Here is a 20,641-nt window from a genome sequence, read left to right on the forward strand (position 1 = left end):
ATGTAACAGCCACATGTAAACATCATACAGCATGTAGGCATTCGTGGGGAAAGAACAATTAACGGTGTCATTTTTTTTTCATCACCACGTGCCGTTTACGGGCCGGAACGGGTCACACACACAGACATCCGTCCGAGGACCCAAACGGATTCAATGGCCTGAGATTTCACGCTGTTTACTGGGTGAAACTGGCACCCGACACCAAAACAGGAACAAGCGCTGACTTCCTCACCTGCTGCATTGACATGCTTTTAGCCCAGCATGAAAAGTTTCTTACAGGTGTAAGATGGGACGTCGCGGAGCCATGACATTTTTGTGCCTTTGTTGTGCATGAAGATTCAACACCTCCGTTTTTGCATGCCTTTGTCGAACGGCATTGCAACATTTGCCGGCCCTCCCCCGAGCCAAACGTGTGAGGTGTCGGCCGTCGGGACCGCCCACTCTCTTTGTCTTCCCCAGACGGGAGGCACCGGGGGCGTGACGTCAGAAACAACAGGTTCTGATTGGTCTGTGACAGCTTCCTGTAGGCCAGGTGTATAAAGATCTGTTCACATGTGGGGAAGGGATTTTTTTCTTTCTTTCTCAGCTGTTTTTCCAGTCTTTTTTTCTCCTGGATCAGGTGATGTCTCTGAAACTTGGTTTAGGCTGTGCTGTCCTTTTCTATCTTTTCCTCCTGTCTTTCATTTTGGTTTTCTCTGTAACATTGGTACTTTTTTACATACAATATTCACATGTAACTGCAATAATAATTTACTGGTGTTAATAAATTAGAAACGGTTCATCTTTTAACCTCTATTGTGCCACGCATCTTTCTGCCAGGTGACATCAAGTTGGAGTGGTTTGAATACAGTGCTTTTGTGTGTAGCGAGAGAGAGAGTTTTTTACACAGGCTCTCGCCGAAGTTCTCTGCAGGCTGACGGTGTGCGGTTGGACACCGGCACTCAAGACAGAAGTGGCGGGCGGCGTTCTGCACCAAACCACTTCCACCCCCGCAGCCAGCTGCAAACCAAGTTCAAATTTTTATTTGTCACATACACAGTCATACACGGCATGATATGCAGTGAAATGCTTTTAGCGCTTCCGTCCAGATTGGACTTTTTCCATCGGGCGCCGCTGGCAGACGGCGTCTGTCGCTGGCACACGAAGAAACGGACGTCACCTCGGCCGGCGGGTCGTCTTCCGCTCTCTTTGATGATCCCCCCGCCACTTTACTGGAACAAAGTCCAGTTTCATCCGCAGATGTGCCGGGGGCGGCGCGGGGTCTGCCGCGGTCACGTGGCGTGTGACCTGAGCTCCTGCGAGGCAGGTGAGGGTCTCTCAGTATCTCCGGTTACCTTTAGAGCCGAGAGAGGAGATAAATCAATCAACCCTTCATTTCAGAGAAACAAAGCGGTGCCATGAACCAACAACGACCTCAAAACGACGCCACCGCATTTCGTTTGGGGAAGACGAATAAGTGAAAAGTTCTCAAAAGTGCTCCTCCAATGTGGAGATGAAAGTGCTCTGAAGAAGAAAAAGAAAAAAAAAAACATAAAAATGGTCCCGCCATGAGAGGCGAACCACCATGACAGCTGCATTTCCCCATCCATTGTGTGTCTCGGTGGGACTAATTTCCTGGTGAATCCTAGGTGAAAAAAAGTCATTTTATTTTATAATACTCCATATCCGAAAATTTTACCCAGGCTGCGGCGGGGGCTTCTCGAAGTCAGGAATTATTCATGTGAGTGGAACCGAGTGTTTTATTGTCTCATATTTAAATGTGAGGCTGCTAATTTGCTTAGAGAAATCAGTGGAGTTGTGAATCTTCGCTGTTCTCACGATTCGATTTGATTATGATTACGATTATTGATGCATCATGGTGCATCTCATCAATTTTTCTACTTGACTTCACGTTATGTCAAGTAACGCCCACGTGGGCATTCAGCACCAGCGTTTGGTCGGCTGTACGTTTGGATGGCGGCAAATAAACGCTGCACGTAATGTTTTCGTGCCGAAATCCTGACAAGTGCTAAACTGCAACGGACATTAAACAGCGTCAAGCGAATGCCAGTGAAATGGCAATCGAATGCAGCTACAAGCGCAGCAAAGCGGTGTATAGAGCGTTCAGAGGGCGTTCATTTCAAACGTGTGGATGAGGCCGAACTTCTCCCCAGAGCGGCGCTGTACTCAGATCAGGCTGCCACAGTCACTACTTTTTAACTAGAATTTTTATTGATTATGAGATTAATTTCAACACCCCTAGAAATCAGTAAATTTTATGCAAAAAATGTGCTGTTTAATGTTAATCCCAGGTCTTATCATGGAAATGCCTTCTTTTATTAATTTCACCCATGTCCTTCTTCCAGCATTTAATAATTAAAAAAAACTATGAACTACTATAAAGTGAGCCCTTTTGTTATTGCAACTATAATTATTAATCTTATTAACTTGCTCTTATATTACTCTTATTAGTATTGCCTCTGCCTCACCATGATTCTTTAATATATTTTAGGCTCCGATGTGGCACCTCTCATTTCCCGCCAAAAAAAACCCACCAGACTCCAGCTTCGTGAAAGTGTTCTTCATTTCCCCTCCACCTGTCTCTCTACGGACTCCCAAGGTACCGCTGAGGTGCACTGGGCTCCGCCCGCTGCCGCCCCGCGCCCAGTCTCGGCCATTAATATAAAACAAGGAGCTCCACCATCTCCCACGTTCATCATTAATCGCAGCATAATTTCCCCTCGGATTTTGGCCAGGGACACTTCATGTTACTGCTGAAATTTACAGCATAATTAACGGCGAATAAAAGAGAGGTTTCCATCCCTAACCACCACCCCCCCACCCTCAGAGTCGTGGATTGAAACCCACCAGCCTGGCCCATTACTTTCTGCAATAATACCTGAATCCCTGTACTGTGTAACTGTCACATGATTCCATCCATGTGATCGGGAGCAACACGGAGATGAGGTAACGTGACTCCTATGAATTGGCAAGATGGCCACTGCCGGCCGCTCAGTCATTGAATGGCATTCGTCAAACTCGACTTGGCTTGAGTTTGGCTCAAATTATCCTGCTCGTCTTCTCACCTCTCCAATCTTCCCTCTCACCCTGTCCCTTCCCCAATTCAACCTAGAACGGGAAAAGACAGCATCCGTGTGGTGTTGCGGCTCACGCCGGCTCACGTTCTGGTCCCGCGTTGGTACCGTGACAGTAACGTGCCCACTGCAGGACTAACTGTGTCCTCTGCAAATAGTAGGTGATCAGCTTCGTATCAGGACTACTAAAACACACCCGTCTTAACACACTCGCAGTACCATAGCATGCCGGGAGTGTTCACTAACATTATCAGACATTAACAGGAACAGGAAGTTACTGCTTGTTCATTACCTGTATGTTGGAGAGAAGGAACAAACTACCCACCCAGCCCTTTTTGTTGGTGTCTGGCCCGGAAGGTATAAAGAATGTTTAAAAGACATACTACAATGTCCGACATTTCCATTAAATCGATTAGGAATGTTATTGGAATATGACTGTATCTTGATAGGAAAGGCAGCCAGCTGCCGGGATTGGACCCCCACCTTCCAGGAAGCCCAGGCTCGTGTCTCCGAGGGACTCCTACACACCCCGGCAATCCGTTTCCATTTCACTTGCGCCTGTCTCGCTCCTCTTGGCACGATCAGTTGCCATTCCGCATTCAGTCCGAAACAAAGGGATGCCAGAGGGGGGGGGCAGAGCTTCTTTGTTCTTTCATTCTGTGTTTATTCTCGTCCCTGTTCCAATCTCTCGTTTTCTTTTCTTCCTCCGTCACCACCTGCTTCCATCGCCAAATATGTTCTCAAAACCGGGACTGTGCAATTTTCAAACTTCCCTTTCTGTCTTTTAATTTGAGAGCCGTGTGATTTCACCAGGATGCTTCATTTCCCTTCTGAAACCTGGCAGCTTAATAACAGAAGTCACGTCCTGATATCAGTCTGGTGAGGTGGGTGGAGCCGAGGCAGTGGGTGTGGCTTATCCTATATCAGAGCCTTGTAAAGATGTTCTGTGACCATTGTAAAGAAGTGCAAATGAAACGGAATGCATTCATGGCAGACAGGCACCTTTCACACAGACTAGTTAACTAGTTAATGTGACAGTTAAAAGCAAAGCGGGTTAGTTGATATATGTTTATTCACACTCAGTCTGACATAATGCCACACCTTCTCATTTCTGGGCATCACAGAAAATAAGAATTAGCCATTAAAATGCTTATCCATGAAGCCACTACAGGCGGCAATAAGCGTGCAAACATACTAGAACTTTCTCCATCAGCACCACAACCATCATGACCATCATTGGAAACAGAAACTGACTGGAGATGTTGATCCAGTCGAGCAGTGCTGGAGGATCTGAGGGAGCCTGGTGTGGAGCTCTGAGGTCAGAGGTTCAGGAGCTGCATTCTGGCCTGGCTGAAGAGGAGGACGTTGGCATGGTGGCTTTCAGGCATGATCCATGGGCGCCTGTGCTGCAGTAGGCAAGGAACAGTGTCTGAAAGGAGGTCTAGATGTTCCCAAATCGCTTAAAGCCATGCACACACACACAAAGCCCAGCTTTAGACATGTTTTATAGTGACAGCTGCTATTGCAGCAGGCAAGGCGGGCCAGACAGAGTCAGTAATTAAGCAGTATCTCTGTCACAGCCAGTATTGCTCTAACAAGAGCTCCGGAAAATGCCGTCCGGCAAAATTATTCATCCAACTTCAAGCTCCACCGCTGGAATTCGGTCAAAAACTCCCATCACGCTCCAAATGAATTCTGAGAAGCTGAGATTTCTTTCACCCTGCAGTGGTGTATTAGGAGCCTGTGGCGCTGTTTGTGCTCTACTTTACCGAGAGAACGTAAGAAGAAAAGGTTACTCCAACAGACCAGAAAAATGTGGACAGGAGACGCAGTTGGAACGTCATGTTCTATATGAACCCACAATGTTTACACTCCATTCGTGTCTGTATGAAGAGTAAGCCATAAAATATATACGAATCGATCTGAAAAAAACGGGAATAAAAGGTCAGATAGCTCAGTGTGAGGATTTATTTGTTCTCCGCCAAGTCATCTTTTTATAGTTTATATAGAACGCTTTTATAACGTTTGTGAATCACTATGATAGTGTCAACAGGAGCAGCAGAATCTCATACCAACAGACCATCTGCTCCAATTGGCTGGAGAGGAACGTTGTCATCCTGTGGGCTTGATGCTCAGTTTGATGGAACAAATCTTTCACCACTGAACAACTCTGGCTTTGCTCACCCTCACTTTCATTCATTTCAAGGTCCATCCTATATACTATAACTCAAATGTCTATTTCAGGGACATTGGAGGACTTTTTTCACCCACTGAAATACCCAAGAATGTTCCCGAACATTCTTCCTGAATGTTCTTTGAATTCCAGGAAGGAGTCGACTTGTAAGGACCTGCTCCACCAAGTAAGCCTGCTGGACCATGAGAAACTTCCCTGGTTCTCATCTTCATGGTCTGCTCCATGAAAACAGTTTGATGTAGCTCACCGAACCTTTCCACTGCATGTCTACCAGGAACGTTTAATTTAATCTCATAATCAATGCATCGTGGTGCAAAAGTAGATGATTTTGCATGGATGCCGTTCAGAACATGATGATCATAATGACGTTGCTTGGTGATTTTTCTGGCGGCGGTATAAAAAAATTCTAGTTAAAAAGTAGTGCCGTTAGTAGAGTCCAGCTCCATTCCAGGTAGGAGTTCGGCCTTGTCCACACGTACCTTTGAAATGAACACAAACTGCTATTTGCATTCAAGCTGCTGTTTGAAAAGACCTTTCCACCATGCAGGGGCCAAGACAGAGAAGAGTCTAGATGAGTGTTTTCTTCGTACCTTCAGCGGTGGAGGGAACAGGCGAGCAGTACTGGAGGGTCAGAGAGTGTGAGGTAGACCTGCTAGATGGGAGTTACAGTAATCCAGTTGTGAGATTACTAAGGACTGAGCAAGTATCTGGGTGGCCTGTATTGTCAGGCTACCGGAGGATCCAAAGGAGAGTTTGTTGTCTATAGTTACTCTACTCTACTCTGCAGAAGGAGAGATCTGTCAGTTGTTCAGGTAGATAGCAAGATCCTGATGTGATGAAGAGTCTGCTGGAATGAATATTAGTTTGGTTTTGGTGGGATCGAGTTTTATATGATGAGGTTTTGCAGAGATTTTGGAAGTGGCATGAACATCTGAGGGAGGAACAGAGAAGATGACTTGTGTGTCATTGGCATAGAAGTGGTAGGATAAGCCATGTGAGGAAATGACCTCACCAAGTAATTTTGTAAAAGAGAAAAGGAGAGGACCAAGTACTGAGCCCTGAGGGACGCCAGTGGATCTGTAAGATGCAGAGATCTTTTCCAAGACACTTGGTAAGTCTGCTCATAAAGGTAGGAAGCCAACCATTGCAATGCTGAGCCCCAAATTCCAAGTCTCTTCAGGATAGACAGGATAGTCTTGTGGTTAACTGTATCAAATGCTGCAAAGAGGTCAAAGAGATTAAGAACAGATAAAGAGTTTTGCTGATCTGGTCACATGTAGCTTCTCAAAAACAACTAGAAGGGCTGTCTCTGTAGAATGACCTGCTCTGAAGCCAGACTGGCTGGGATTGAGGAGGTTGTGGGATTGATGAAGTGATCGTAGACACAGCGCTTAAGGACTTGAAATGAGAGAAGAGACACGGGTCTGTACTTGTTGATGTCTGCTAGACCAGTGGTGGGTTTCTTTAGCATTATAGAATGTACATGACCAGATGTAACTGAACCATTTATGATGTGAGAAATGAAGGGGATATTGGCAGGAGAGATTTTATATCTACTATACTGATGTATTTAAAATCAAATTTGAAGTAAATTAGAAAAAAAGCTGGGTGCATTCATAATCACAATTACGTCAAAATGTGAGACCCGTCAAGGTTTACACCTCCACAACTCTACCTGGCCGTGCTGCAATTTACTGGTCCATGTAATCCAAGATCATGGTAATATAAAACCCCAATGTTCTGAAGCATAAAGAAAGCACTTCGTACTCAGCCATCACCACTAATGACGGGCCCATTTCACTCACTCACGCGAGATTTCCGCTCTTTGTCTGACCTACTAGTGTCATCACTTTACTTAATTACTTTCAATTAAAGCACTATAACCCAGCACTCACTCCAAAGAATTGCTAATAAGATCATTTAGCGACAGGGACAGAGGACAGGGACAGAGTATATGAATTGGGGACAATTAATCCAGTACGAGGAGAGTGCTCCCTTCATGGAACGCTTGTCACAAGGGCTTATTATATTAAATTAACTACAGGAGTGTTATGATAGAAAATGTAAAATATGAAAATGAAGATTAAAATGCACTTATATTCTAATGATGTGAATTATTACAGAACGTTAAAAATATCTCCACATGTCCGTGATGTTAGAAAGTGATGTGTCTGTAGGATCATGAAAAGTCTAGGATTACTGAAAGTGGATGACTGAAGGGGAAAAGGCAGCTCAGATCTCCATGCATGGTAGAGTCTATGTGAGAAGGTCGGAGTGTCATCTTCATGATCCAGGGATAGCCATGGAGAAAAGTAAGCTTGTCTGATGGTTCGAATCACGGTGCACCATAGCCATATCAAACAATGGTTCTGTTGGTGCTGTGGCGAGGGTCTGGTTTGCCACTTTGTGACCCTGTCCTGACCTCCTCCTCTCCCCCTCGGACAACGACTCTCTGGCCTGGTTTGTCATTGGCCTGTCAGGCCTGATTAAGTCCAGCGCCGCCTCATTTGCATGTTAGTGCCCGGTTCTCTATGGGCCGGCGGCACAAGAACGGACACCTCTGACGTAATCTACTGTAAAACTGGGGAGAGAAAAGAGACTCTCTCTCTACACACAAAAGCACTGTATTCAAACCACTCCAACTTGATGTTACATTTACATTTACAGCATTTACCAGACCCCCTCATCCAGAGCGACTTACAATCAGTAGTTACAGGGACAGTCCCCCCCTGGAGCAACTTAGGGTTAAATGTCTTGCTCAGGGACACAATGATAGTAAGCGGGATTTGAACCTGGGTCTTTTTGGTTCATAGGCGAGTGTGTTACCCGCTAGGCTACTACCATCCCTGTTACCTGGCAGAAAGAGGCGTGGCACAATAAAAGAGGTTAAAAGGATAAGTAGTTTCTAATTTATTAACACCAGTAAATTATTATTGCAGTTACATATGAATATTGTATGTAAAAAGGTACCAATGTTACAGAGAAAACCAAGATGAAAAGAAAGAGTAAAGGGAGAGAGAGAGAGAAAGAGAGAGAAGACATGAGAAAAATAGGTAAAATAGGAAAGATGGGAAAATTTCCCTCAGCTTCTAATTGAAAAGAAAAATGAAAGCCACCTGACCACAAGTGAACAATCCTTTATACATTTGGCCCACAGGAAGTTGTCACCGACCAATCAGAATGAGTTGTTTCTGTCTTGTCCTGCCCCCGTGGTCTCCCGTCTGGGGCAGACAAAGGCAGGGCAGGGTATCACAAGAACCTGTGGCAGGCAAAAACGGAGGTGTTGAATCTCCATGCACAACAAAAGCACAGAGATGTCATGGCTCCGCGACGTCCCATCTTACACTGCTCAAGTTGTTTCCTAAAACAGTGGCATAAAACTATTCATCTGGTAAACATTGATGTTGATAAAAGTTAATCAAAAATGTAATATTAGACCACGGCGTGAAAGGAGTTTTGTTCTGTGCGTCACGTTGCATTTGTGGAGCTTCTTGATCTGTTCATTATTCACCCACAGGGTCTGATGAAGCCTTCACTCAGAGCCACTCACAAGCGCGGCCTCTCATGTTCGCGTGATGGAGTGGCTGCGTGGCGCCGTGAAATGCCAGGCCGATAGATCACGTCGGGCCCGGAACAGGGAAATGGGGCTTTCGGCGCAGAAGGTCCTGCCATTTATCAGCATCTGCCGGTAAATAGTGAGGGGCGGCCGCCTTGCTATTAAAAAAAAAAAAACAGATATGACTCTCAATTTCCGGCTCCTGTGTTAAAACCACATTTTACTGGGTAGAAGGTGGGTTTGGCTTCTCTGGATGGTCTCAACGTGAGATTAACCCGGCACTTGAACCATGTATGGAGCGCAGTGCTGGAGATCTTCCCTTCACAGAGCAGCCTGCTCAATCAGATTAGCTGCCCATTCAAACTGCCCACCTCATAATGAGTAGGTCCCCCTGTCCCTTCACGCAGCAGATCCCTTAAATCCTCAAAGCTGTGAGGTGGTGCCTCCATCCACACGAATGCAGGGCCGAAGGTTTCCTAGCGGCCTCCAGCGGTTTGCTTTCTCCAGGTAAATGTTCCATGAAGACCTGGCCATCCTAACCACAAGAGACCTGCTGTCACTCAAGTCCTTACGCTCATCGAATTCCCCCCGCGTCCAGCACATCGGCTACAAGAAGAGAGGGCACGAAATGACACCGGATGGAACATCGCACTCTGAGGCTGCCTCGTTTCATGCTCGACTCCAAAAAAAGCAGACATTTGTTTTTTCGTGCGACTTTGCTCCTCCTGCTCCTGCAGCGCGTGAAGGCGGCGCTTTACCAGAGCAAACACCGCTTCTTTCCACTGACTTTCTGCCAGCGCTGCAGATCTGAATACGTGCCACCTTACCGCCTCCCTTCGCCATGCATCTGCTCTTATAGCAACACGCGCTGACTACCTGAATAATTCAGGTTGGAGTCTCGTGCGTTAACCTCCTTTTTTATTTTTTTTTTAGTGAAGTGATTGTCATCACAGCACACGGTGCACACAGTGAAATGTGTCCTCTGCATTTAACCCATCACCCTGAGTGAGCAGTGGGCACCATGACAGGCGCCAGGGGGAGCAGTGTGTGGGGACGTTGCTTTGCTCAGTGGCACCTCGGTGGCACCTTGGCGGATTGGGATTCGAAGCGGCAACCTTCTGATTACGGGGCCGCTTTGTTTTTGCCATTTGGGCTTATTGGAAAGTAATTTGAATTGAAAACTAAGCATCGTCTTTTGATATGATTTGTCTGATGTCACCTTTGTGTAATAAACTTTTTGTAAAAGAACTTTTTATTTCCAACTTTTTTCCTGACTGCATGTATTAATAACACATGTACACATATTTTATATATGTTTTGAATATCAAAAACAACATTTTTGCCCATTTGGACAGTTAAATCTATCGTATGGATCATTTGAAATGCTGCACACAGTTTCAGGATGATATTGTATGCCTGCAACACAACATAAAACATTCAAAGCACTGTTGCATCAGGCTGCTAATGTGTTCTGAACATCATAGCAGAAAAAAAAACAAACAAAGCAGTTGTCATTCTGACTGCTAGAACGTCTACCGGAGCTGTTGCCCATGAAGTGAATGTTCATTTCTCTACCATAAGCCCTCTCCAAAGGCGTAACAAAGAATTTGGCAGTACATCCAACCGGCCTCACAACCGCCTAGTGGATAGCACACTCACCTGTGAACCCAGGTGGGGACTGTCCCTGTAACTACTGATTGTAAGTCGCTCTGGATAAGGGCGTCTGGTAAATGCTGTAAATGTAAATCTTGGGGTGGTAGTAGCCAAGTGGGTAACACACTCGCCTGTGAACCAGAAGACCCGGGTTCAAATCCCACTTACTACCATCGTGTCCTTGAGCAAGACACTTAACCCTGAGTTGCTTCAGGTGGGGACTGTCCCTGTAACTACTGATTGTAAGTCACTCTGGATAAGGGCGTCTGGTAAATGCTGTAAATGTAAATGTGTAACCACACCAGCCCAGGACCTCCACATCCAGCATGTTCAGTGGTGTCCTAGTGGGTAAGGAAGTGGACCCGAAGCATCAATCCACCAAAATGCCACTGAGCAAAGCACCGTCCCCACACACTGCTCCCCGGGCGCCTGTCATGGCTGCCCACCGCTCACCAAGGGTGATGGCTAAAAGCAGCAGACACTTTTCATTGTGCCACCGTGTACTGTGCTGCAGTGTTTCACAATGACTTCACTTTCGTGTTCACCTCCATGATCGTCTGACAACAGCAACCCGTACAGCTGCAGCAACAATTGGTTTGCATAACCAAAACACTTCTGCACAAACTGTCAGAAAATTGTTATGGCATATCATGCTGGAAAAGGCATCGTTCTTCACCAGACTCTTCTTGGGTGGTTGGGAGAAGATGCTGTTGGAGGATGTTTCGGTACCATGCTTTACTCATGGCCGTGTTCTTGGGTAAAATTGTGAGTGAGAAGCAGCCCCACACATGAATGGTCTCCAGATGCTTTACTGTTGGCACGAGACCAGACTGATGGTGGTGCTCACCATTTCTCCTCCAGACAAGCATTTTTCTTGGAGAGAAGTGGACATCAGGCCATCCTCCAAAAGTCTCCACCTCACTGTGCGTGCAGATGCCCTCACACCTGCCTGCTGGCATTCCGATCCCGCAGCTGAATCATCTTTAGAAGAAGGTCCAGGCTCTTGCTGGACTTTCTTGGTCGCCCTGACGCCTTCTTCAAACTTCAGACACTTCAACTTCTCTCCTTGAACTTTTTGATGATCTGATAAATGGTTGATTTGGGTGCAATCTTAGTAGCAGCAACATCCTCGCCTGTGAAGAACTTTTTATGCAACACAATGATGACTGAACGTGTTTCCTTGCATGTAACCATGGTTATCAGAGGAAGAACAACGATTTCAAGCATCACCCTCCTTTTAAAGCATCCAGTCAGCCTTGTTCTCCTCAAAACTCTCACTTGTGTTAACGAGAAGATCGCTGAAACGATATCTGCAGGTATTTTTGTGGCAGGGCTGAAATGCAGTGGAAATGTTCTTTGGAATTAAGTTCATTTTCATGGAAAGAGAGACTTTGCCATTCATCTGATCGCTCTTCATAACATTCTGGATTATATGCAACCTGCCATAATAAAAATGGAAGCAGAAAACACTTTGAAAGCCAGAATTTGTGTCGTTCACAAAACCTTTGCACACAACTGTATATATTAATGCTTAATATTTTCTGAATTAATTGGTAAAAGCAAACGAAAGTAATACATATAATAGAAAGCTACTATATATAGTATTTTTTTAGTTGCTCCAGACATATTCTAAAAGTATTCTCTTATGTAATTGCATTCTACACATCTGAATATGTATTGCCTGAGACCACCATTGCTAAAAAAAAAAATCAATTTAGCAGCAGGGATGCGATTACACGTCCCTGCAGCCGTCCACCATCTTAATTGACAGCTCCAGTCTGAGGTCCCTCTATTTCCACGAATCCAGCCCAAGCCCACTTTTTAGTCTGCCAATAACGGCATGAAATCAGAAGCGGCTCTTCTCTGTCTGATGGCTTTGTCTCGTTCCGAGTGGAGAGGAGGGGGCTGGAGACGGAGCGGCTCACGACAGTGACCACGGCAGAGGATTCGCAGGAATACGGTGGGTCAGTCGGTGGTCTGGGAGGGAATATGCAGGTCGCTGATGTGACTTCTTTCTTGTAGGTCTAAGGTCGCCTTTAGAAATCAGCAGCTGGCGCCACCGCAGTCCCGTTAACCAGCAGAATTACTGGACAGCTGCAGAGGTGTGAAGGAAACGACTCGCTGTGGATGAAGGTGACATGAACAGGTGCCATAAGCGCATTATGCATGTACATATGTACATTGTGCGTGATTTATAGAGGCCAGAGAGTCCTGGTCCGAAAGCGCGGCAGGTTAATTAGCTGAACCCACAGATCGTGCTGAAATTGCGAGGAGCTCTCCAGGGTGCTGAAGCCGTAGAGGAAGCGATGCGCCACGGATCCCGTCGGCGTTACTGAGCGCTTGAAAGGCTCAGCACCCCCCCCCCCCCCCCCTCTCCTCTGCCTCTCTCTCCCCCTCTCCCCCTCTCCCTCTCTCTCTCTCTCTCCCAGTCCCTCCGTCTCCGGTCCAGAGCGGAGCTGCGCGCCGTGCGCCTCACCATGCCCTCGGACGCGCAGCCGGCAGCGGAGCGCGGGAGCGGCGATGACGCCCGAGAGCAGGTACGCGGCACCCTCGACAGACGGACGTTTTTACCTTTTTAACGCGCTGCTCTGGATAAATCAGCAAATAAATTCATTCTTAATTCAACTACCTTTTAATTCCACCAATCTGAACCAGGTAAACGGCGTGCGGCGGTTTTATACCAGAGCACCTATTCTTTAAATTAACACTCATTTGCCCGCTTGCAGTAACGGGGTCCACACTTCTTTGACTTTCGGGGTACGGTTGATGTATTTGGTAGAGTTCGAGTGCGGGACTCGGGTGTTCTGCCAGCGTTTTAAATTTCCTCAAAGCGACATTTCTACGCGTCCACGTAAAAAAACTACCGTGTTTTGTTGCTGAAGGTCCCATCATAAACGATACGACATTATTCCACACGAGGCATGCAAAAAATGATGATTGGGTTAAATAAAACTAAACGAATTTTATAACATTTTCCCTGGTTTTAAATCTATAATTAAGTTGGTGTGTCGTACGCACGTTAATGTCGCCGTGAAAATGGCATCGACAGGCAGCACCTGGGATGTTCTTCTGACGGCATGTTCCTCTGCGAACGTCTCCAGACCCGGGAGCAGGAGACAAGGGACGCGTAACGACGCGTAGCGGGCGCCTGGTCACCTCCGTTGCGCGCCGGCTTTTTTGGGGAGGAAGGGGGCGCACTTCCCCCGCCCGCGATGTCGGGAGTCGATCGGTAAAATTAACGTTATCGCCGCTGCTGCTGAGATTATCACGCGAAGCCCTTTCACCTCCGCGCATATGCGGTCGATCGTGGAGCCCGGGTGACCTCCGTGGTGACCCCGCGGCCGCCTCGGGCGCACGACACGCTGAAGGAATTGATGGAAGGAGCGCTTAAAATCATTACCCTTAATGAACGAGAGTTCCGCGTGATTGTTTTGGTGACTTTTGGGACAGAATGTCCCTTCCGGCGCCGGGTGCGTAAAAGTCGGGGTGTGTCGCTTCCTTCTCGGTAGAGGAGCGGTGAAGGGGCGGGGAATGTCGGGAATGTGGGCGGGGCAGCGCGCAGTCGGACAGTTTGGAGGTGTGGCCACCTGTCCGAAGTTCCTCTTCCAGGACCGCGGGGACAGAACAGAATCGAGCCGGACGAGCAGGTAAAGGAGTCTGCATGAACCTACCTGTGAATGGAGGTCCGTGGGTGGGACCGAGGACTGAAGCCTCTCAGGTGGTAGATCAGTGTTGAGAAGCACTGCAGTCATTGCACACTTTGTGTCCTCCTGCTATTAAAATGTTGTGTTCTCACTGCATGGATGAGCTGGGGAAGGAGCTCATGAACATGGAGCCAGGGAGTGAAGAAATAAACTGTGCGCAGCGTGTGATTTATTCCAGCAGTGATTTACGGGGGTCGTTGGTTGATTGCAGAATTAATAATCTCGTCGGGTCGTTGTGTCGTTTATTTTTTTTTTTAAAAGGAGCTAAAAATTCTCCACTGCAGCATGCAGCGTCCTGCACCTGGGCAGAGAGAAAGCGGCGGCCTCCCCTGTTGCACCCTTTCAACTCGATGGGGTTGAAAATGGACAAGCGAGAGGGAGACGAGTGACGAAATTGGATGTAATTATACAAATGAACCAGGCTGAACTTTGTTTTTTTTGTGTTACTCCGGCTGTGACAGCCGCGGCGGACCTGCGACTGAAAGCCGCTTCTGATGCCGACGGCTGGAGCAGCTTTTAAATACCCAGATTATGTCAGAAGGGCACCGCTGCACTTCCAGAGACATACAGTTCATAGCTGTGAAATCGTTGGCAATTATGGCTGCCAATTATTCTGAACAATGAGGGTTGTGTGTGTGAAAATGAGGGGGGTGAGTGAGTTTCCAGGCCGCGGTGCCTTTTATTTGGCAAACCTCACTCATATGCACAGATATCATGCTGTTTTACCCTGTAGACGATGAGGACGGAATCTGTATCATGATGCACATCTAGAGTGGCTGGTAGTAGCCTAGTGGGCAACACACTCGAATATTAACCAGAAGACCCAGGTTCGAACCCCACTTACTACCATCGTGAGCAGGACACTTAACCCTGAGTGTCTCCGGGGGGGGGGACTGTCCCTATAACTACTGATTGTAAGTCTGGATAAGGGCGTCTGATAAATGCCGTAAATGTAGAATTTGCTTCTGCAAATTAATCTCATTAAATCAGAATGCACACAGATTTGCATTAAAGGAGGAGACAACTTTTTTTTGGGTCCTGCGTGTCTTCTCAGCGCTCGCTCTCGGAGTGCTGCCATCCGGACATCTCCATTTTCACCTTGGAGTTTCGCCACCGCTGCCACAGCTGATGCCCGGCCGCTGTCTCCTCTCTGCACATGCTGCATTCGCTCTCCGCTCAATGCCATTTGCCACGTGCCTCACCAAACGCAGGAAAAAAATTATGGCCATTATGGTGTGCAGTTCTTTACGTTATTTTGGATTCTGTTCTGTGGCCTCGGTTCTCAAACTGTGGCACTGGGGCTCCCTCTAGTGGTCGTTTACCACTGAGGTCCCCTTGGCCAAGGTACCGTCCCCGAGTAAACTGTACATATGCAGTTAAACAGGCCTTTGCTACCTTATGGTGCTCATCATGAAAAGATGTTGCTCTGTAGTACCGCCTCTTGGATCTGCTGTGAAACTGCAGCTGGTTAAGCTACAGTCGCAGTGTGGCAGAACTGATAAGTTGCATTTTATTTGCAGTAAACTAGGCGGATATTCACTGGGACTGATGTGAATGATGGATAAGAGTGTCTGATCTGTTCATCTGTATGTGATAACAATAATACGGTTGTAATGTTTGAGTTTTGTCTGGCCGCCCGGGAGCCTCAGGTGTTTCTCAGCCCTGCAATTCAGCCAGCAGTAATGCACCAAGCGCAGCAGTCGTGTGGAGAGCCAATCACGGCGCTCCGTGGCCACGCCCCATCTCGATGATGTTTCACTCCAGGCTCTTTTTATCCCTCGCCGCTCGCTCCCGGCTTCATGTTCCAGCTGTACGGTGTGTGTGTTGTCTGTCCAATCCCCGGACTTTGGGGAGAGACACTAATGAGCCATTAGCTCAGCGTAAGAGGGAGCGCCGCAGGAACAGGATGGTGTGTTGCGGCGTGAAGACCCTCAGACGGAGCCGACAGCAGCGAGACGTAAATCATTCAGAAGCTCTAACTGGACCACTGAGAGCACAGACTGTGTGTGTGAGTGTGTGTGTGTGAACTTAGACAGACAGCAGTTCCCACAGGAAACTTGTAAACACACACACACACACACAGTCTCTTTCACCGACATACTGTCACGCTAACTTCACACACACACACACAAACAAACACACACACACACACTGACACTGTCTAGCTAACTTTATATACATATACACACACACTCACTATGGCTTTCATAGACACAATGTCTCATTATTTTTTGCACAAACACTCTCTATCACACTAGCAATCTCTTTAAATTCCAGGCACACTATCTCTTTTACACACGTATAGTTTTTCTCAATCTCTCTCTCTCACACACACACACACACACACATTCTCTCTCTGGGATTGTCTTTCTTTCACACATACACACAGTTAAGAACATTTTTAATCCAGAAATATACTTGCCGTGAACTATGCGTACGTATCCTTTAATGTTTGTGCTGATATACTTGCATCCACTGGGGCAGTAGTGGCCTAGAGGTTAACGAAGCGGTCCCGTAATCAGAAGGTGGTATTCTGAGGTATTCTGGGTGGTGGTATTCTGAGGTCCCCTTGATCAAAGCACCGTCCCCACACACTGCTTCCCTGGCGCCTGTCAGGGCTGCCCACTGTTCACCAAGGGTGATGGCTGCTCACCGTGTCACTGCTGTGTTGCAGTGTTTCACATCCGTACTGTACATTGTAATCTGTGGTCAGTACTCCTTACCACCAGGGGTCAGTGTCGAGGCCGCAAAGCAAATAAACGAATGAATACCTGCATCTTAAAATCATCCTCTGTTGGGTGCAGATCTCGCAATACTGCCCCTATAGAATTACGCAGGTATTGCATCCCTATCCGTACACGTTCCGTTAATTTTTGAGTAGGTGCCCAAAAAACGCTGCATAGAATGCAGGATATGGACCATGGCTGTATGTACGTACATATGTATGTTTAAAGTGAAGTGATTGTCACATGTGATACACAGCAGCACAGCACACGGTGCACACAGTGAAATTTGTCCTCTGCATTTAACCCATCACCCTAAGTGAGCAGTGGGCAGCCATGACCAGCACCCGGGGAGCAGTGTGTGGGGACGGTGCTTTGCTCAGTGGCACCTCAGTGGTACCTTGGCGGATCTGGATTCGAACCGGCAACCTTCTGATTACGGGGCCGCTTCCTTAACCGCTAGGCCACCACTGCCCCAAACAGGACTTTCTGTCAGAAGTGGGATGTAGTTAACAGCAAGTATATTTCTGCCTTTAGAAACTCACCGCAAAACATTCTCTTATGCATACGTTCTCACACTAATACAAACACACACATGGGCACACATACACACATTGTCTCTCCCTTCATCTCATTTTTCCATTCTGCTCCCCCACCCCACCCCCCATGGTCCCAGCAGGTGACAATGACTGGTATTAACCAATCCCAGCGTGTTGTACGTGGGGGGGAGGGGCTTATGTCAGCATATGATGTAGAGAGCGTATGTTTATTTAGAACGCTGTGCCATTCTGTCTGTTTGACATTTACATGTAGAGCCATCGTGCTGATGAACATACGCTGGAGTGGAGCTGGAGAGCGCCGATCTTCCTCATTTCATTTTTAAAGAGACTTCTCTGTACTTTTTAAAGGTCACAAAAGCTCTTAGATTAGATTTCTACCTCTAAAAGGTGTAAAAAGTCACGCCTGCTAAATCTTTTCTTTTAAGTCGACTTCACCCCACTCTGTTCAGACCCAGCAGCAACCAGGAGAGAGGTTGTTTCTCACTCTGCAAAAAAATTCTAATTTGGTTCATCATCTGCCATTCCAATATTCCAAGTAGATTTTTTTTTCCAAAAAAATCTTTGAAAGTTTCAATGCTCTTGATTGATGCTACAATCTACATTATTTCATCTTGAAGCAGGTGAGAGGAAATGCATGCAATTTTATATAAAAAAAAAAACAATTCTGGGCTCATGAGGTCACAAAGGATGAAAAGCATATGAACGGAATAGAGATATGCATATCAAAATAAAGCTCCTGATCAGCATACGAATACATTCCTTAATCATTTTTTTGTGTTTTTTATTAAACACAAAAAACAATGAATAAAGAGAAGCATTTAGTGCGTCGGCCTATTCCTGACATTTTTAAGTGTAGAAGAAAACACTTCTGATTAAAACATAAAATATTGTTTTATGTGTTTTCAAGAAAAAATGAAATTGTCACAAAAATTTTGATCTAAATATGGTCGTTTTGTAAAGTTGGCAAGACATCAGTTATACCTGTTTGGTTCTCCCCTCTTTCATTATTCACCCGTTGGCGTGTTGAAAAGATGAAACCCACTTTGTAAGATCGGACGAGGTGAACGTTTTCAGCGAGCTGCTGTAATCTTGCCCGTTACTCACCCCGTGGGATGAAAGGACGAGCTTCTAAAATCTGTGGGTGGGGTCGGGAGATTGGGCCCACAAAACACGCAACATGCACTCGTCCCTGGCAATTTACTGAGCCAATTGTCAGCAGAGCAGCAGAGAGAAAAGGCAATCTCGGGGGAGCAGCGTCCGTAAATGAGACGGGAGTGGACGGGGTCTCCGTGCACTTTACTCTGTTAAACTGTCCTTCTTCGACCCGCTTCTGCTGACCGTTGCGATACGCCATTCAGTGCCGACATTTTTATGTGAACTCTTAAACTCTTCCTGGTGGCTGAAGGGGCTTTCATCGTAAAATAAGGACAGGTCAAGGACAACTGGCTCCCCTTCGACACGCAGTTGTTGCTTCGGAAGCACCACAGGGATCCCACTGGTGAATATGGATGCCCGAAATGGTGAATGAAAACCAGATCATCGGGCAGTTGTTATTATGAGAACTACATAAAAATGGTGGCTTAATAGACATGACATCATGCCACTGGCACAACAAAAAAAAAATTACAATCGTCTGAAGAAGGATGAAGATGGGTATTAAGCCGGAGAAATAACGATCTGTAGATCTTCTGTAGTGATGCACAGGCTCCACCCCTCACCAAGGCCAGATGGACGGCAACTGCACGTCGGCCTCCAGACCACGACCTAACCTGGATTCTGTTTCTCACTGAAAGTCACAGGGTCTTTCAGAGGAGTTCATGTTCTTCACCATCCTCTGGGCAGTGGGCAGGACTGTGTGAAACCGTGGACTTTTCATCCTGACTTGAGGACACCATCACCGCCTGATCACGGGTCCTGGACAGTGGGTGACAGCAGTTCACAGAAAAAGGCAATTTAGACTCCAGGTTATCATGGCTGTGACATTCAAGTCCCGTCCACACAAGGACATTTTTATCTGGTGTGGTCGTACGTCCAAACGGAGACGCCGTTTCATGGGACCCAGAACGGTTATTTTCTAAATCAGGTTCCAGAAAGTGTGAATTTTTATATAGAAGGAATTTCTCGTCCTCCATCCTGTACTCATCTTTCAGCATTTCAGTTCTGCAGACATTTCAAGTGAAATAAATCTGCACATTTCGTGAAGCTGGTTGAGGCTTCCAGGAACATGCAGAATCCTCCCTCGTTTTTAGAAACGAGTACAGACAAGAATGCACCAGATGTTTACAGCATAAAACACACACACACACACAAATAAGTAACACTTGAATTTTGTTCATCTTCTTTATTTATTCTACCGTTTATAGTAATGTGATTGTTGATTAAGCGAATAAATATGATATGAATGTTTTAAAGGAGATAAAGTTCTGAACATCTATACACTTAAATGGTGAGCTTAAGTCGATGTCATTTGGTTACTTAAATGAACCAAACCGCCAAGGTGACACTGAGGTCCCCTTGATCTCGGTGACGTCCCAACACGCTGCTCCCCAGGCGCCTGTCATGGCCGCCCACCGCTCACCAAGGGCGATGGTTAAATACCGAGGACACCTTTCACCATGTGCTGTGCTGCAGTGTTTCACAATGACAATGACGTCACTCCACTTTCACCAATAAAGGTTGAGTGGGAAATAAAGGGACAACTATACAGTTGAATAAAAATGAACAGAATGAGGGCGGGGCTGGACTGTTGAGACGCGTTAGTGTTACGGATCAAGATCGAAGAAATTTATACAATTAAAAATATTCAGTGTTTATTTTTTTTTGCATCACTACAAGGAACGAATGCCTGTCCATCGGTAAGAAACTCAGCCTGACAGAGGAGACGTTATCATGTGAGAGGAAGAAATCCCTGGGAGCTGGGCCCAGGGCGTCAGAGTACAGGAACTCATGAAATGATGGACAGGAACACGTGGTGCTGCTGCTGTTCCCTTTTTCTTCTTGGGAGACGAATAGTGATGGCAAAATACCAAAGGCCTTCCTTTCACCACCAATACCTTCAAAGCGTCACCTCAGTCCCTAAAACTGTAAATGTACATTTGGTTTTGGTTATTCGTAAGTGTTTTACTCGTTGAACATTCGTTTTTGATTCGTCTCGTTGGGTGAGAGAGACGTAAAAAT

General features: G+C 46.4%; 1 protein-coding gene across 2 annotated transcripts in view; it reads left to right on the forward strand.

The window, feature by feature from the left end:
- Positions 1 to 12,214: 12,214 nt before the first annotated feature.
- The window catches only part of chrm2a (cholinergic receptor, muscarinic 2a), a 58,477-nt gene continuing 50,050 nt past the window's right edge, over positions 12,215 to 20,641 (forward strand). The window contains exons 1-3 of one of the 2 annotated variants that reach the window (XM_028953898.1): positions 12,215 to 12,437; positions 12,500 to 12,623; positions 12,730 to 13,014. The gene's annotated coding sequence lies outside the window, so the exon portion shown is untranslated. The remainder of the gene's footprint in view (positions 12,438 to 12,499; positions 12,624 to 12,729; positions 13,015 to 20,641) is intronic. The other variant, XM_028953899.1, reaches the window with a different exon arrangement.

Source organism: Denticeps clupeoides, chromosome 15 (genome assembly GCF_900700375.1).
Source record: "Denticeps clupeoides chromosome 15, fDenClu1.1, whole genome shotgun sequence".
NCBI classification, from domain to species: domain Eukaryota; kingdom Metazoa; phylum Chordata; class Actinopteri; order Clupeiformes; family Denticipitidae; genus Denticeps; species Denticeps clupeoides.